Source organism: Microcaecilia unicolor, chromosome 3, assembly GCF_901765095.1.
Source record: "Microcaecilia unicolor chromosome 3, aMicUni1.1, whole genome shotgun sequence".
NCBI classification, from domain to species: domain Eukaryota; kingdom Metazoa; phylum Chordata; class Amphibia; order Gymnophiona; family Siphonopidae; genus Microcaecilia; species Microcaecilia unicolor.
This window is the reverse complement of record NC_044033.1, coordinates 371,002,735-371,018,676: the sequence shown is the minus strand read 5'-3', so window position 1 is coordinate 371,018,676 and position 15,942 is coordinate 371,002,735.

The window sequence follows — 15,942 nt, the reverse complement described above, 5'->3', positions numbered from 1 at the left end:
TTCCTCACTCTTCCCTCCCCTCCATCCATGTCCAGTATTTCTTCTCTCTCCCTTCCCTCTCCTCCATCCATATCCAGCAACCTTCCTCTCTCCCCTGCCCCCTCTATCCACCCATATCCAGCAATTCTCCTCTCCCCTGCCCTCCCCTCAATCCACCCATGTCCAGTGATTCTCTCCTCTCCCCTGCCCCCCCAACCACCCATGTCCAGCAATTCTCTTCTCTCCCCTGCTCCCCTCCAGCCACCCATACCCAGCGATTCTTTTCTCTCCCCTGCCCCCTCCAGCCACCCATACCCAGCGATTCTCTCCTCTCCCCTGCCCCCCCCAGCCACCCATGTCCTGCGATTCTCTCCTCTCCCCTGCCTTCCCTCAAGCCACCCATACCCCGCGATTCTCTCCTCTCCCCTGCCCCCCTCTAGCCATCCATACCCAGCAATTCTCCTCTCTCACCTGATTACCTCCGTCGAAGCGGCCGCGTTATTGAAAGCCCTGCCCATCTCTAGCCTTCCCTTCGAGTTTGTTCCCTCAGAGTTCCGCCCTCGCGGAAAGGGGAAATGACATCTGAAGGCGGGACTCTGAGGGAATCAACAAAGGGAAGGCTCGATGGGCAGGGCTTTCGATGACGTGGCCGCTTCGACTGAGGTAAAAAAAGATTTAAACCCCAGGTGAGGGGATGTTGGGTGGGCGGGCCTGGAGGGAAAGTGGCTGGGCCTGGGCCTGTTCAGGCCCACCCGTGGCTACGCCCCTGGCCCAGAGTCACAAGGAGCTGCAGTGGGAATTGAACTCAGTTCCCCAAGATCAAAGTCCACTGCACTAATCACTAGGCTACTCCTTCTTTTTTCCACAGCTTAGTAGAAGGACCCCATAGTCAGCTAGCTTTCATTTACTTTTTCATTAACAGTTCTCAACTTTGGCACTGAAAGTTTGAGAAACTATATCATTGCACTGCTTTCAAGAAGCCTGTGACATCCGTCACTTGACAAACGTTGCTACTAATTGGGTTTCTGCCAGGTACTTGTGACCTGGATTGGCCACTGTTGGAAGCAGGATACTAGGCTAGAGTGACCATTGGTCTGACCCAGTAAAGCTATTCTTATGTTCTTATGTTAGGTAAATCACTAAATAAATGAATGCCTTTCCAGTATATAAACACAATGAACTAGAAAGCAAAGGAAGAATTAGAGACTCATTGATGGAGGTTTCTTAGTTAGTTCTACATTCACGTGTTTATTATGAGTTACTCCTAAGAGCTTGAAAGAGAATGAAAAGTTGTGGAGGGCATTTTAAAAGGTATACTCTGTTCCGGCACAAATTAAGCTGGCCCTGCTCGTAAATGACCCTCAATTCCTGCGGACCAGCTGCGGCACACCAATACGCCACGGTACACTGGTTGAAAAATGCTGCTATACTACTACTACTAGTACCACTACTTATCATTTCTATAGGGCTACTAGATGTACGCAGCACTGTACACTGGACATGAAGAGATAGTCCCTGCTTCACAGAGCTTACAATCTAACTAGGACAGACAAACAGGACAAATAAGGAGTAATGATAAAAATGGGTGCTGAACACTACTACTACTACTACTACTTAACATTTCTAAAGCGCTACTAGGGTTACGCAGCACTGTACAATTTAACATGGAAGGACAGTCCCTGCTCAAGGAGCTTACAATCTAAAAAGACAGGTGTACAATCTAAAGACAAGTGTAGAGTCCGTCTGGTAGGTGATACTATATTTCATGAGAGGTTAGGTGCCGAACGCGGCATTGAGGTGGGTTTTAAGCAGAGATTTGAAAATGGGTAGGGAGGGAGCTTGGCGTAGGGGTTGAACAAGTGAGTAAGAGTTAGAAGTTAAAAAGCAACATCAAAAAGTGAGCTTTTAGCCTAGATTTGAAGACGGCCAGAGATGGAGCTTGACCTACAGGCTCAGGAAGTCTATTCCAGGCATATGGTGCAGCAAGATAAAAGGAACGGAGTCTGGAGTTAGCAGTGGGTAAAGGATAGTGATAGGAGGATGAACAGACAGATTTAGAAATGTTAACAGGAATTAGGGAGGCTAACAAACTGGGGAGCACAACAATAATAATGGATGATTTTAATTACCTCGATATTGACTGGGTGAATATAACATCAGGGCACACTAGGGAGGTAAAATTCATTGATGAAATCAACCACTGCTTTATGGAGCAGCTGGCTCAGGACTCAAAAAGAAGGGGAAAATTCTAGACTTAGTCCTTAGTGGAGCACATGATCTGGTGCAGGAGGTAATGGTGCTGGGGCCACTTGATAACAGTGGTCATAACATGATTAGATTTGATATCAGCTCTGGAGTAAGTACACATAGGAAAATCCAATACATTAGCATTTAACTTTCAAAAAGGAGACTATGATAAATGAGAAGAATGGTCCAAAAAAAAAAACAAAAAAAAAACTTAGAGGAGCAGCTGCAAAGGTCAAAAATTTACATCAGGCGAGGATCAAGTTTCAAGTTTATTTCAATATTTACTACCCCGCCCATCATGGAGAGGTCTGTGTGGCTTATATACTAAAAATATAGATAGGAAGAAGAGGAAGGAGCTGAAATAAAGGGGTGGGGTAGGACTACAATTATGCATAGGAGAGAGGAGGGGGAGAAAGGAAAGAAGGGCTGAGACTGGTCAAAAAAGGCCTACAGGCCTCAACTTTGTGGAGCATCAAGTATGATTAAGAGAATGTATCTCAAAATAGGAACATTTTGAGGTTTGTTTTATAGTTCTGGAGAGATTGCTCAAGGCGAAGATAATTTGGTAACTTGTTCTAGTGTTCTGGTGCTTGAAAGGAAAAGATAGCCTTTCTTGTGCATTGGTGAACAACTTTGTGGAAAGATGGGATAGTTATCGTAGGTTCTGAAATGCTGAACGTAGAGTCCTTTTGGTGGCATAGGGAATTATCATACGGGAGAGATAAGCGGGTTTTCCTGATTGGTGAATCTTAAAGATCAATAGCAAGATTTTATAGATGAAACGATGAGGAAGTGGAAGCCAGTGGAACACTTTTAGTAGAGGGGTGAAGTGATTGTATTTCTTTTTATCATTAATGAGTTTGATTGTGGTGTTCTGGACAATTTGAAGATGTCTAATGTCTTTTGTCTAAGTCCTATATATAACGAGTTGCAATAGTCAAGTTTGCTGATAATGAAAGAATGGATAAGTATATTAAGAGCCGATGAGTTAAGGAAAGGACGAATCAAATGAATTTGTCATAGTTTGTAGAACCATTGTCTGATAACAGTAGAGATGTGTGGTCAGAAGGAAAGGGGGGCATCTAGGGTAATACCTAGAATTTTAGTGGTGGGTGATATACTGTATGAATAGGGGTTGTACCAAGAACAATCGGTTGTGATAGGGTAGCGTTTGGACTATTAGAGAAAAGAACACAATTAGATTTGATAGGGTTCAAAAATACCATCCTGGAAGCAAAGATTAGATATATTCTATGTATTAAAAAAGGAAGAAGGAAGGCCAAGCAACATCCAGCATGGTTAAAAAGTGAGGTAAAAGAAGCTATTAGAGGTAAAAGAAAATCCTTCAGAAAACAGAGGAAAAATCAGACTGAAAATAGGAAACAGCATAAGGAATGGCAATACAAATGCAAAGTGCAGATAAGGAAGGCAGAGACTTTGAAAAGAAGATTGCGTTGGAGGCAATAACACATAGTAAAAACCTTTTTAGGTATATTAGAAGCAAGAAGCCAGCAAAAGAATCAGTTGGATTGCTAGATGACCGAGGGGTAAAGGGGGCACTCAGGGAAGGCAAGGCCATAACGGAGAGATTAAATGAATTCTTTGCTTCGGTCTTCACCAAGGAAGATGTGGAAGAGATACTAATAGCAGAAATGACATTCAGTGCTGACGTGTCAGAGAAAATGAAACAAATCTCTGTAAACCTGGAAGATGTAATGGGGCAATTTGGCAAATTCAAGAGTAGCAAATCACCTGGACTGGATAGTATATATCCCAGAGTACTGATAGAATTGAAAAATGAACTTGCAGAGCTATTGTTAGTAATATGTAATTTATCTTTAAAATCAAGCATGGTACTACTATTACTACTTATCATTTCTATAGCGCTACCGGATGTACGCAGTGCTTCACACTTGAACATGGAGAGACAGTCCCTGCTCAATAGAGCTTACAATCTAATTAATGGACGATTGAACTGTGGCCAATGGAATGCCAATTTTTAAAAAGGGTTCCAGAGGTGATCCGGGAAATTATAAACTAGTGAGCCTGATGTCGGTGCTGGGTAAAATGGCAGAGACTATTATAAAGAACAAAATTACAGAGCATATACATATAAGCATAGACTAATGAGACGAAGCCAACATGGATTTAGTGAACCAAAATCTTGCCTCACCAATCTACTACATTTCTTTAAAGAGGTAAATAGACATGTGGATAAAGGTGAGCCAGTCAATATTTATTTATTTATTTTTATTTTATTTTATTGCATTTGTATCCCACATTTTCCCACCTATTTGCGGGCTCAGTGTGGCTTAAAATACATTGTGAATGATGGAAATACAATGTGTTAAGTACAATTATTATGGGTTACATTATGAGGAGTTGTGGGAAGACAAAGTCAAGTCAAAACAACATTTAGAGCATAGAAACTATGGAATGTTACAATGGGGAAAAGATAGGGCGATAGAACAATAGCACGAAAACCTTAAGGCAAAGTAATTTTATATGTGTATCTGGATTTTGAAAAGGAATTTGACAAAGTACCTTATGAAGGACTCCAGAGGAAATTAGAAACTCATGAAATAGGAGGTAATGTACTATTGTGGGTTAATAACTGGTTAAAAGAGAGAAAGCAGAGAGTAGAGTTAAATGGAGAAAGGTAGATAGTGGGGTTCACCAGGGGTCTGTGCAGGGACTGCTGCTTTTTAACATAATTATAAATGATCTAGAGATAGGAATAACTAGTGAGGTAATTACATTTGCTGATGACACAAAGTTATTTAAAGTTACATCACAAGAGGAGTGTGAAAAATTTCAAGAGGACCTTACAAGACTGGGAGACTGGGCATCCAAATAAGCATCGCCATGCTGGGACAGACCAAGGGTCCATCGAGCCCAGCACCCTGTCACCGACAGCGGCCAAAAGAACAAGCAATTTGTCCTGCCCATCCTAGAAATACTGTATTCCCTTGTCCATTCAATAACATTCTATGGCTTTTCCCTCCAGGAAGCCGTCCAACCCTCTTTTGAAGTCTGCTAAGTCAACCGCCTCAACCACCCTCTCCAGCAGCGAACTCCAGAACTCAACCACGCGCCGAGTGAAGAAAAACTTCCTCCGATTAGTCTTAAATTTACCACACTATAGCTTCATCGCATGCCCCCTTGTCCTAGTATTTTTGGAAAGCGTAAACAGACACTCCACATCGACCCGTTCCATTCCACTCATTATCTTATAGACCTCTATCATATCTCCCCTCAGCCACCCCCTCTCCACGCTGAAGAGCCCCAGCCCCCCCAGCCCACCCCGACAGGGAAACCGTCCCATCCCCTGCATCATCTCCGTCACCCCCCTCTGCACCCCCTCCAATTCCCCCTGAGGTGCAGCGACCAGAATTGAACACAATACTCAAGGCGCGGTTGCACCATGGAGCGACACAACTGCAGAATAACATTCTTATTTTTGTTTTCCATCCTTTCCTAATGATACCCAACAAATGGCAGATGTCGTTTAATGTGAGCAAGTGCAAAGTGATGCATGTGGGAAAGAGAAACCTAAACCACAGCTACATGATGCAAGGTTCCACATTAGAAATCACCGCCCAGGAAAAGGATCTAGGTGTCATCATTGATACATTCAAACCCTCTGCTCGGTGTGCAGCGGTGGCTAAGAAAGCAAATAGAATGTTAGGAATTATTAGGAAGGGAATGGAAAACAAAAATACGAATGTTATAATGCCTTTGTATTGCTCCTTGATGTGACCATACCTCGAATACTATGTGCAATTCTGGTCACCGCAACTCAAAAAATATATAGCAGAATTAGAAAAGGTACAGAGAAGGGCGACGAAAATGATAAAGGGGATGGGATGACTTCCCTGTGAGGAAGGCTAAAGCAGCTCGGGTTTAACAGCTTGAAGAAGAGATGAATATGGGGCGATATGATAGAGGTCTATAAAATACTGAGTGGCATGGAATGAGAGGATGTGAATCTCTTGTTTACTCTTTCTAAAAATACTAGGGGGCACGCAATGAAGCTACTAAGTAATTAAATTAAAACACATCAGAGAAAATATTTCTTCACTCAACACGTAATTAAACTCTGGAAAGCAGTTAGCTTAGCAGGATTTTAAAAAAGGTTTGGATAATTTCCTATTTTACCTACACCCTTTTCTTAATCTCATTTCCCATCTAGTCCTGCCTAATTATGCTCTCACCTATCCACCCTTAATTATTTGTTTGTCCTTGAGACATTCTACATGTGTAGTATTAATTTGCTTCTTGAAGTTATTGTAATTTGTGTTATATTGTGTACATTATTAGATTTTATTCACTTTATTGTTTGTAAGCCACATTGAACTTGAAGTCTATTTCGGGCTAATGCGGGGTATAAATGTCATGAATAAATGAATAAATAAATAAATAAATAAATAAAAGAAAAGTCCATAAGACATTAATAAGATGGGCTTGGGGAAATCCACTGCTTATTTTTAGGATAAGCAGCAGAAATTCTGTTTAACTGTTCTGGGGTCTTGCCAGGTACTTGTAACCTGGATTGGCCCCTGTTGGAAACAGGATACTGGGCTTGGTGGACCTTCAGTCTGTTCCATTATGGCAACACTTACGTTCTTAAGAGGACACAGCATTCTTAATATCTCTCCCATTCTCAGACAAACATTTCTCCAAATAACTAGAATCAAAGAAGATATACTTATTGTCTTGTTATGCTATCCAACACTTACAAGGACGTTTAAAAAAAATAGTAGCTCAGCGTGCAATAACTCTAACCTTCATTGAAAGACAAACTACATCAGGAAAAATGTTTATGTTTATTAAAATCTTGATATACCACTTGGGCTGGCAAGCAGGTCACAGCAGTGCAGGGCCGCCGAGAATGGGGGGGCAGGGGGGACAAAATTCCCTGGTCCCGGGCCTCCAAGGGTGGCCCGGCACCGGGGTCAGGCCGCCGGCGCTGCAGTCCCCAGTCTCACCTGCCTGCCTCCTCGGCTCTGGGCTCCCTGTATTCGAAGCAGCAGTCACAGATTGCCTCTCTTCTGGCCTTCCCTCCCTGTGTCCCGCCCTCGCGGAAACTGGAAGTTACATCAGACGAGGGCGGGACACAGGGAGGGAAGGCCAGAAGAGAGGCGATCTGCGACTGCCGCTTTCAATGCAGGGGGCCCGGAGCCATGGAGGCAGGCAAGCGAGACCGGGGACTGCAGCGGCGGGGGGAGCGCCAGGGGGCGGCGGGGAGGGGGCCCCCTTGCCTCGGGCCCGGCCTAGTCTCTTGGTGGCCCTGCAGCAGTGTACATACTAAAATGAATAATCTAGAAAAAAAACCCTCAATTTAATTAAAATAGGATAGATAAAAGTAAAAGAACAGATCCTGCCCTCTGTCTGGGTTGTCAGCTCTCTGCAGGTTCCCCATAAGTAATAGTGAAAAAAACGTGGTTTTAGAAGGGTTTTAAATTTCTCATATGACTCTTCAGTTCAAATATAAGTGTGTGTGTGTGTGTATGTGTGTGTGTGGGGAGGGGGGGGGGGGGGGGAAAGAAAGATTGCTGGGTGGATACATACTGGGCCTTTCATGGATTAGTTAGAACCAGACGATAAGAATCCAGGGATCTTAAGAAGCAAGTGGTGATAATGGATGGTCAGAGAAGATAAATATGATGGAAGGTCTAAGTAATAGGCTTTATGTGTTAAGCACAATATTTTAAAAGAAATCTGAAGATAGACAGGAAGCCAGTATAAACAAATCGCTTAACACGGTCAAACCTACAAGCCTCACAGAGTAATCTAGCAGCTGAGTTCTGCAGTATCTGTAGGTGTTTAAGCTGAGAAACCATCATACCTGCATAGATTGAATTGCAGTAATCTAAATTTTAAAATAGAAATGGATGAATGAGAGAATGTAACACAGGAAAATCAAGAAGGCTGTGTAAATGTCATATGCAACGTAGATATGACGAAGTGACTTCTAAGCCGGGAGTAGTTAGTAAGGAATTCTTTATTGATGCACCAGGGAAATGACCTGACATGGGGCCGTGTTTCGGCAGTCACAGCCACCTTCTTCAGGGGCACAAACAAACACTCTAAACAGTAGACTGATGCAACAGCTTGATGTTCCTCAATTAATGTAAACTGAGCCAGAGCACTGCCATTAAAACGCAGTGCAGAGAAACAAGTAAACCTCAAAACACCACCACTATTGGGTGCAATAGAAAGGAAACACAACATGACATGACCGTATTTAAATAGATGGCCATGAATTATTCATGGCCATATATTTAAATGCAGTCATGTTTCCTTTCTATTGCACATTTTTGCTCCCCCGGCACCGCCGCCCCCGCCATTGCCAACTTTGCCCCCCTCCCTGCCGCCAACCCTCTCAAACCCCCTCCCACCTACAACCCGCCGTTGCCTACCTTTGCTGGCAGGGGACCCCAACCCCCGCCAGCTGAGGTCTTCTTCTTCTTGCAAAAGGCTTCCTTCTGTTTCTGACGTCCTGCACGTTGGACGTGCAGAACGTCAGACTCACAGAACAAAGCCTTTAGCGAGAAGAAGAGGACCTCGGCTGGCGGAGGTTGGGGTCCCCCGCCAGCAAAGGCAGGCGACGGTGGGTTGGCGGCGGGAGGGGGGGTCGGGCAGGTCATTGGCAGGGGGGGGGGGGGTCCAAGGACCCTGGCTCCATGTAGCTATGCCACTGTTTATAACCACTGAGGCAGGTGGCTGTGACTGCTGAAACACGGCCTATGTCGGGTCATTTCGCTGGTGCATCAATAAAGAATTACTTACTAACCACTCCTGGCTTGGAAGTCATTTTGTCATCCTCTAGTCCTTTGCCATACCTGCTGGATTTCTGTAGAGGGAGTCTCCTGTTCCTGCTTTGCACCCTATATGCAACGTAGAGATGTATATCCAGCTTTTAGTAAGCTTGAAACCTGGTCTTCAAAGGATAGATGGGAATTGATAGAATGCCTAAATATTGAAAAACCTTTGAAGGTGGGATGGGAAGGTCAAAAAGTGTGGGGATCCTAGTCTGGTTGAGATAAGGAATCTGTTATCTAGCAAGTGACAGTTTTATGTGGCTTAAGGACCAGTTTATGTCTAGTCATCTAGATGGCTAGAGATTTTAAATATAACTATAATGGGTATAGATCAATCTTCATCAAAGAGGTAGGGAAAAGTATCAAAATATTTTCTGCACAGAAATAAAATCTGATTATAAGGGGCTCATTTTCAAAAGAGAAAACATTCAAAAAGAGGCATAAACCAGCCTATGGATGTTTTTCTCTCAAAAATGTCCAAATTTCAAAACCCGTTTTTTTAGACTTTTCTACGTTGCTCATATGCAGTGCATCCATATCACAAGGAGGCATGTTGGGGGCATGTTAAGGGCAGGATTTGGGCATTCCTAACACTTAGGATGATTGAATACTTGGATGTTTTCCTTCTTTAAAGGAACAAAACAAAAACATTCAGAGCTAAAAGTTGGACTTTCTGGTCTAGATCTGTTTTAATAACAACTAAGCCACAAAATAGAGGCCTAAATGACCACTAGAGGAATAAAGGAATGACACCCCCCTTACTCCACCGGTGGTCACTGACCCCCTCCCATCCCCCAAAGATGTGAATGAAACAAGACATACCAGCCTCTATGGCAGCATCAAATGTTATGGCCAGTCCTATTGAAGCAGCAAGCAGGTCCTTAGAGTAGCCTAGTGGTCAGTGCAGTGCGTTGTGGAGAAGGGTCCCAGGCCCATAATTCACTCTAACTGTTACAGTTGTGGTGGAAAGTGTGATTCCAAAACCCACCAAAAATTTACTGTACCCACATATAGTAACATAGTAAATGATGACAGATAAAGAACCGAATGGTCCATCCGGTCTGCCCAATAGTCACATTCATTATTAATTCAAGATTTAAATCAACAATGAATATGATATTATATACTTGATCATGGTCTTCCTTTGGTGTTTCTGGAACATAGATCATAGAAGTCCGTCATAGAAGACCATCCTGTCCTTATGTTCCAACTACTGGAATTGCCGCCAAAGCCTACTCCAGCCTATCCAAACTTGTCTTGTCATTTGCAGGACAAAGACCGTAAAAGTCTGCCCGGCACTGTCCTCACGTTCTAAACCACTGGAGTTTCTATCAAAGTTCTCTCTAGCCCATCCTGAACCAGATCACCATATGTGGGAGTCAGACTGTACAAACCAGCCCAGCACCGGCCTTGATGCAGCCAGAGTTGCCATCTAAGAACCACTTGACATGCAAACGCATATGCAACCCTTTAAGTTTTGTTTTTTATATCATTCATTTTCTAATTAGAGATCCTCTGTGTTCATCCCACGCCTTTTTGAATTCCGCCACAGTCTTTTTTTCTACCTCTTCCCTCGGAAGGTTATTCAAGGCATCCACCACCCTCTCCGTGAAAAAGAATTTTCTGACATTACTCCTATGTCTACCACCCGCAACCTTAATTCATGCCCTCTAGTTTTACCACTTTCCCTTCTCTGGAAAATATTTGTTTCTATATTAATACCTTTCAATTATTTAAATGTCTGTATTATATCTCCCCTATCCCTCCTATCTTCTAGGATACATATATTCAGGTCTTCCAGTCTCTTCTCAAATGTCCTTTGGTGCAAGCCCCATATCATTCTTGTTGCCTTCCTCTGGACCGCTTCAAACCTTCTTACATCTTTAGAAAGATATGGCCTCCAAAACTGAAAATACTCCAAGTGGGGCCTCACCAACAACTTGTACAGGGTCATCAACACCTCCTTTCATCTGCTGGTTACACCTCTCTCTATACAGCCTAGCATCCTTCTGGCTACAGCCACCACTTTGTCACACAGTTTTGTCACCTCAGATCTTCAGATACTATCACCCCAAGATCCCTTTCCCTGTGTGTGCATATCAGCCTCTCACTGCCTAGCACATTTGTCTCCCTTGGATTTATACTCCCTAAGTGCATCATTTTGCACTTCTTTGCATTGAATTTTAATTGCAAAACATTAGATCATTCTAACTTCTGCAGATCCTTTTTCATGTTTTCCACTCCCTCCTCAGTATCCACTCTGTTATAAATCTTGGTATCAAACCTTGGTATCAAACCTTGGTATCAAACCTTACCTTCTAACCCTTTGGCAATGTTGCTTACAAATATATTGAAAGGAATCAGTCCCAGCACCAATCCTTGAGGCACTCCACTACTCACCTTTCCTTCCTCCAAGTGAATTCCATTAACCACCATCCTCTAGCATCTGTGTATCAACCAGTTCCTAATCTAGTTCACCACTTTGGGTCCTAACTTCAGCCTGTCAGGTTTATTCAAGGGCCTTCTGTGAGAAACCCAGTCAAAGACTTTGCTGAAATCTAAGTAGATTACATCTAGTGCATGTTCTCTATCCAATTCTCTAGCCACCCACTCAAAGAATTCAATCAGATTTATTTGACACAATTTACCTTTGGTAAAACCATGTTGTCTTGGATCTTGTTGCCTATTCACTATCCTTTCCTATTAGATTGTAAGCTCTTTGAGCAGGGACTGTCTTTCTTCTATGTTTGTGCAGCACTGCGTACGCCTTGTAGCGCTATAGAAATGCTAAATAGTAGTAGTAGTAGTAGTAGCATCGCTTCCATTACTTTTCCAATAACCGAAGTAAGGCTTTCTGGTCTGTAGTTTCCAGCTTCTTCTCTGTCACCTGCAGCCATAAGAGCTATTGCAGAGGTGTAAAGTTGGGTACAGTAGGTTTTTGGTGGGTTTTGGAGGGCCCACCATACCATATAAGGGAGTAAGTGTGAGATGTGTATCTGGGATCTTTTATGTGAAGTCTACTGCAGTGCCCCCTAGGGTGCCCCACTGCTTTGCTGGAATGTCTGTGTGGCCAGTCTTCTAAGATGCTGGCTCCTCCTACATCCCAATGGCTTAATTTTGTGCACTTTTCACTTGGACTTTTTTTTTTTTTTTAATGGTCCAAAAAGATAGATACACTAAGAACACAAATGTCTAGAAAATGTTGAGGAAATGACCGTTTTTGAATAAAAAAGATAGACATTTTTCAGGTTCAAAAACGGTCATGTTCACCACTTGATTTTTATATGTTTTCAGCAAAACATCCAAAGTTGGATTTAGACATCATATCGAAAATGCCCAGCCACATTTTGAATAAGGGTCGCTAATATACCAAGGAAAATATTGAAAAGAAGAGGGCAGTGGCATAGCCAAGGGTGGGCCTGGGTGGGTAACTCCAAAAAAGCCTGATTGATTAAAAATCTGAGGTGTACACAGCAAACAAAAGGTACGGTATGGGTAGTGAATATGATATGCCACCTTTTTGTGCTCCAACCAAAGCAGTTCACATATTAAATACAGGCAATTTCTTTCTTCCTAGTGGGCTCACAATCTCTGTTTTTTTGTACCACACAGGGAACCGAACCTGGTTCCCCTTGTTCCTAGCCCACCTTCCTCCTGATTTCTAAAGATAGTCCTATTAGATAAGTAATAACATTTAGGGGCCCTTTAGCTAAGGTGCTCCGAAAAATGGGCTGCGCTAGTGTAGGCGCGTGTTTTGGGCGCACGCAGATCCATTTTTCAGCATGCCTGTAAAAAAGGCCTTTTTAAAATTTTTGCAGAAAATGGCCATGCAGCAAAATAAAAATTAGCGCATGTCCATTTTGAGTCTGAGATCTTACTGCTAGCCATTGACTTAGCGGTAAGGTCTCACAGGGTAACCATGCGGTAATCATCTACACCCGTAGAATGACGATTACCGCCCGGTTTTTGCCGCGCGCCAGAAAATAAAAATTATTTTCCAGCGCACGTAGTGGACACGCATCAAAAATGAAATTACTGGAAGGGCCACACGGTAGCCGGGTGGTAACTCATAATTGGCACGCATTGGGCATGCGCAGGCCCCTATGCAGCTTAGTAAAAGGGCCCCTTAGAAAACAAAATTGACTCTGCATTTGGTGATGCCTGTATCTCCAGAAAATAATTTTTAAGTTAAATATTCAGGAAGCAAAACAAATGCACAAGACCGTGCGTAAATTGTAAGACTATCACTTACACACATACTTGTCCCACTCACACTTAAGCAAACTTCACCCACAAAGTAAGTGCCATTACATTTAAGTACTTACTAATAGCATACTGCTTTGCTGGGAACTGCTCATTTATGCATTCTCACATAATACTGCCATTCATGCGCATTCTTGCACCCAAAACTAGGTGGTACCTTTAAAACAATGTCTTAAGCAATCTGTTTTGAGTAATAGCAACAATCTGAGACCCTTTATCTATTCTGACTGCTTGAACTAATACTCCAGAACAGTAACCCAAAAGGAATGGAGAGTAGTTCAAATAATACAATATAAAAAAACCCTAAAAACTCACCAAAAATTAATGCAACAGTATATGAAATGTGAATTACAACAAAATAAATTATAATGTGATAAAGGGTCTTCAGTGCTACACGTTCCTTATGTGATTAATGGGCTGTAATTCTATATGAGCCTAGCAATTGGTCCTTAGCGGGTGAATTCTATATATGGCAGAAAAACATTGGCGCTGAAAAAAGCCGCTATTCTATAAACTGCGCTTAAAGCTAGGCATGGTTTATAGAATAGCGCTTATGCCTGGGAATCATGCTTAACTTTAGGCACAGCCGTTTGCACCAGCTGAAACATGGTGCAAATCATTGTGCCTAAATTTAGACACTTATCCCCCCTTATTCTATAACTACATGCGTAAATGTTAGGAACGCCACTATTCTGCTGCCCCTGTCCTATCCATGACCCTCCCATTTCCATGCCTCCTTTTTGAACTCATGCATAAAATTTAGGTGCAGATCTCTCTCCTTCTTCCTCTCCCTTCAGGTAAATGAGTGGAGGAGTAGCCTAGGTGATTAGTGGAGTGAACTTTGATCCTGGGAAACTGGGTTTGATTCCCACTGTAGCTCTTTGGGACTCTGGGCAAGTCACTTAACCCTCCATTGTGCCTGGTACAAATAAGTACCTGTATATACTTTGTAAACCACTTTGAATGTAGTTGCAAAAACCACAGAAAGGTAGTACATCATGTCCCATTCCCTTTTCCTTTTCCCTAATTGCTTGTTAACAAGACAATTATCAGTGCTAATTAGCTTGTTATTCAATTAAATTGCTCGCCCAAATTTGTGTGTGCAATTTTTAGCGACTTTTATAGAATTGGGGGAGGGGGAGTATATATATGCCCGACAATTACACATCATGGATTCCCTTTAGTGGCATAACAATAAGTGTACATAAAAATGTCTCTTTAAACCAATTAATATTCTGTGTCTCTCATATATATGCATTCATGGTCCACTCAGAAGCACAATTAAAACCAGCTTATCTGAAAGTGGCAAATGCTGTCTGACAGAGGACTCCATTTTGATATCCCTTCTACAGGGACGATCGCCAACTTTATTACATTACCATTTATTTTGTTGTAATTCACAAGTGTCGTCTCTTTTAAATATATTGTTGCACTCATTTTTGGTGAGTTTTTAAAATATTGGATTGTTGAAATAATAAACACATTTAATCAAATAAAGACAATACAAAACACAATTGGAAGGAAATATCTCTAACTTTCATTAGGGCACAGAATGCAGGCGAGCAGGCCGGTAAACCAAGATCTGGTAGGGTGATGATCTGTTTTCCCAGCTCAATTGTTCTCAAGTGCCAGAATGCAAAAGGTAGAGTTCAATATATTAACTACTGACAAAAGGAAACAATGGGGAACTCAATAAAACAAACCAAAGTGCCTATGAAGAACATAAATAACGTTCCTTGACCTGGAGGATCCTGATTCTGTAGATACAAAATATATTTCCACAGGGCCTGAAAGCTCAAGATCTTGGTCAGCTCAGCCTAGTAAAGTCAGGGCTCTTTTTGAGGGGGTACTTGGGGGTACTGAGTACCGGCACCTTTTCCATTGTCTGCTAAAATTGACCCTTGGACCCCAAGTTTTAATGAAAGAGCTCAGGCTCTACACACCAATTCTGCCTTGTCATAGGTTCTGAGACTGGTTGCAGGGGGCCTGGCTATTGTGGGGTGGATCCCTCAGTGTTCACCCCACCCTTGAAGGGTGGCTTGGCATTTGAGTACCAGCACCTTTTTTGCTAGGAAAAATGCACTGAGTAAAGTACAACATAGCACTAGAACCAGTAACACACAGAGTGAGCAAACTGGCAGGAAGAGTTACTTATGTTCTATAGAGTACCACAGTTTCGTAAATCTTGAGAACATGTTATGGCTGGCAAAGTGTGCTCATTCCTGGATGTAGGTAGTACTAATGTGGGTAGATATAATGTAATATGGAAAAACAGGGACCACAAGTAACTTTCAAAAATAGGGAGGAAAAGACCTCATAACGACCAAGATAGACAATTTATAGGCTCTTTTAGAATGTGGAAAGTTTTAATGTGATCGGTCAACAAGTAATTATTGGTCATGAAAAACCTCCCAAGGAAAAATCTTGTTTAGTGAACACACATTAAAAGTGGCCGCATTCTAAGAGAAACACAAATAGAGAGGGTAATACAGCATACATAGAAAGTATACAAACAAAAAAAGCAACACTGGGCCTTCAAGACTGGGACAATTGAGGTTCTTTATTAATGACCCGACACGGGCTGTGTTTCAGCGTTAAACAACGCCTGCTTCAGGGGTCCCAACATGTA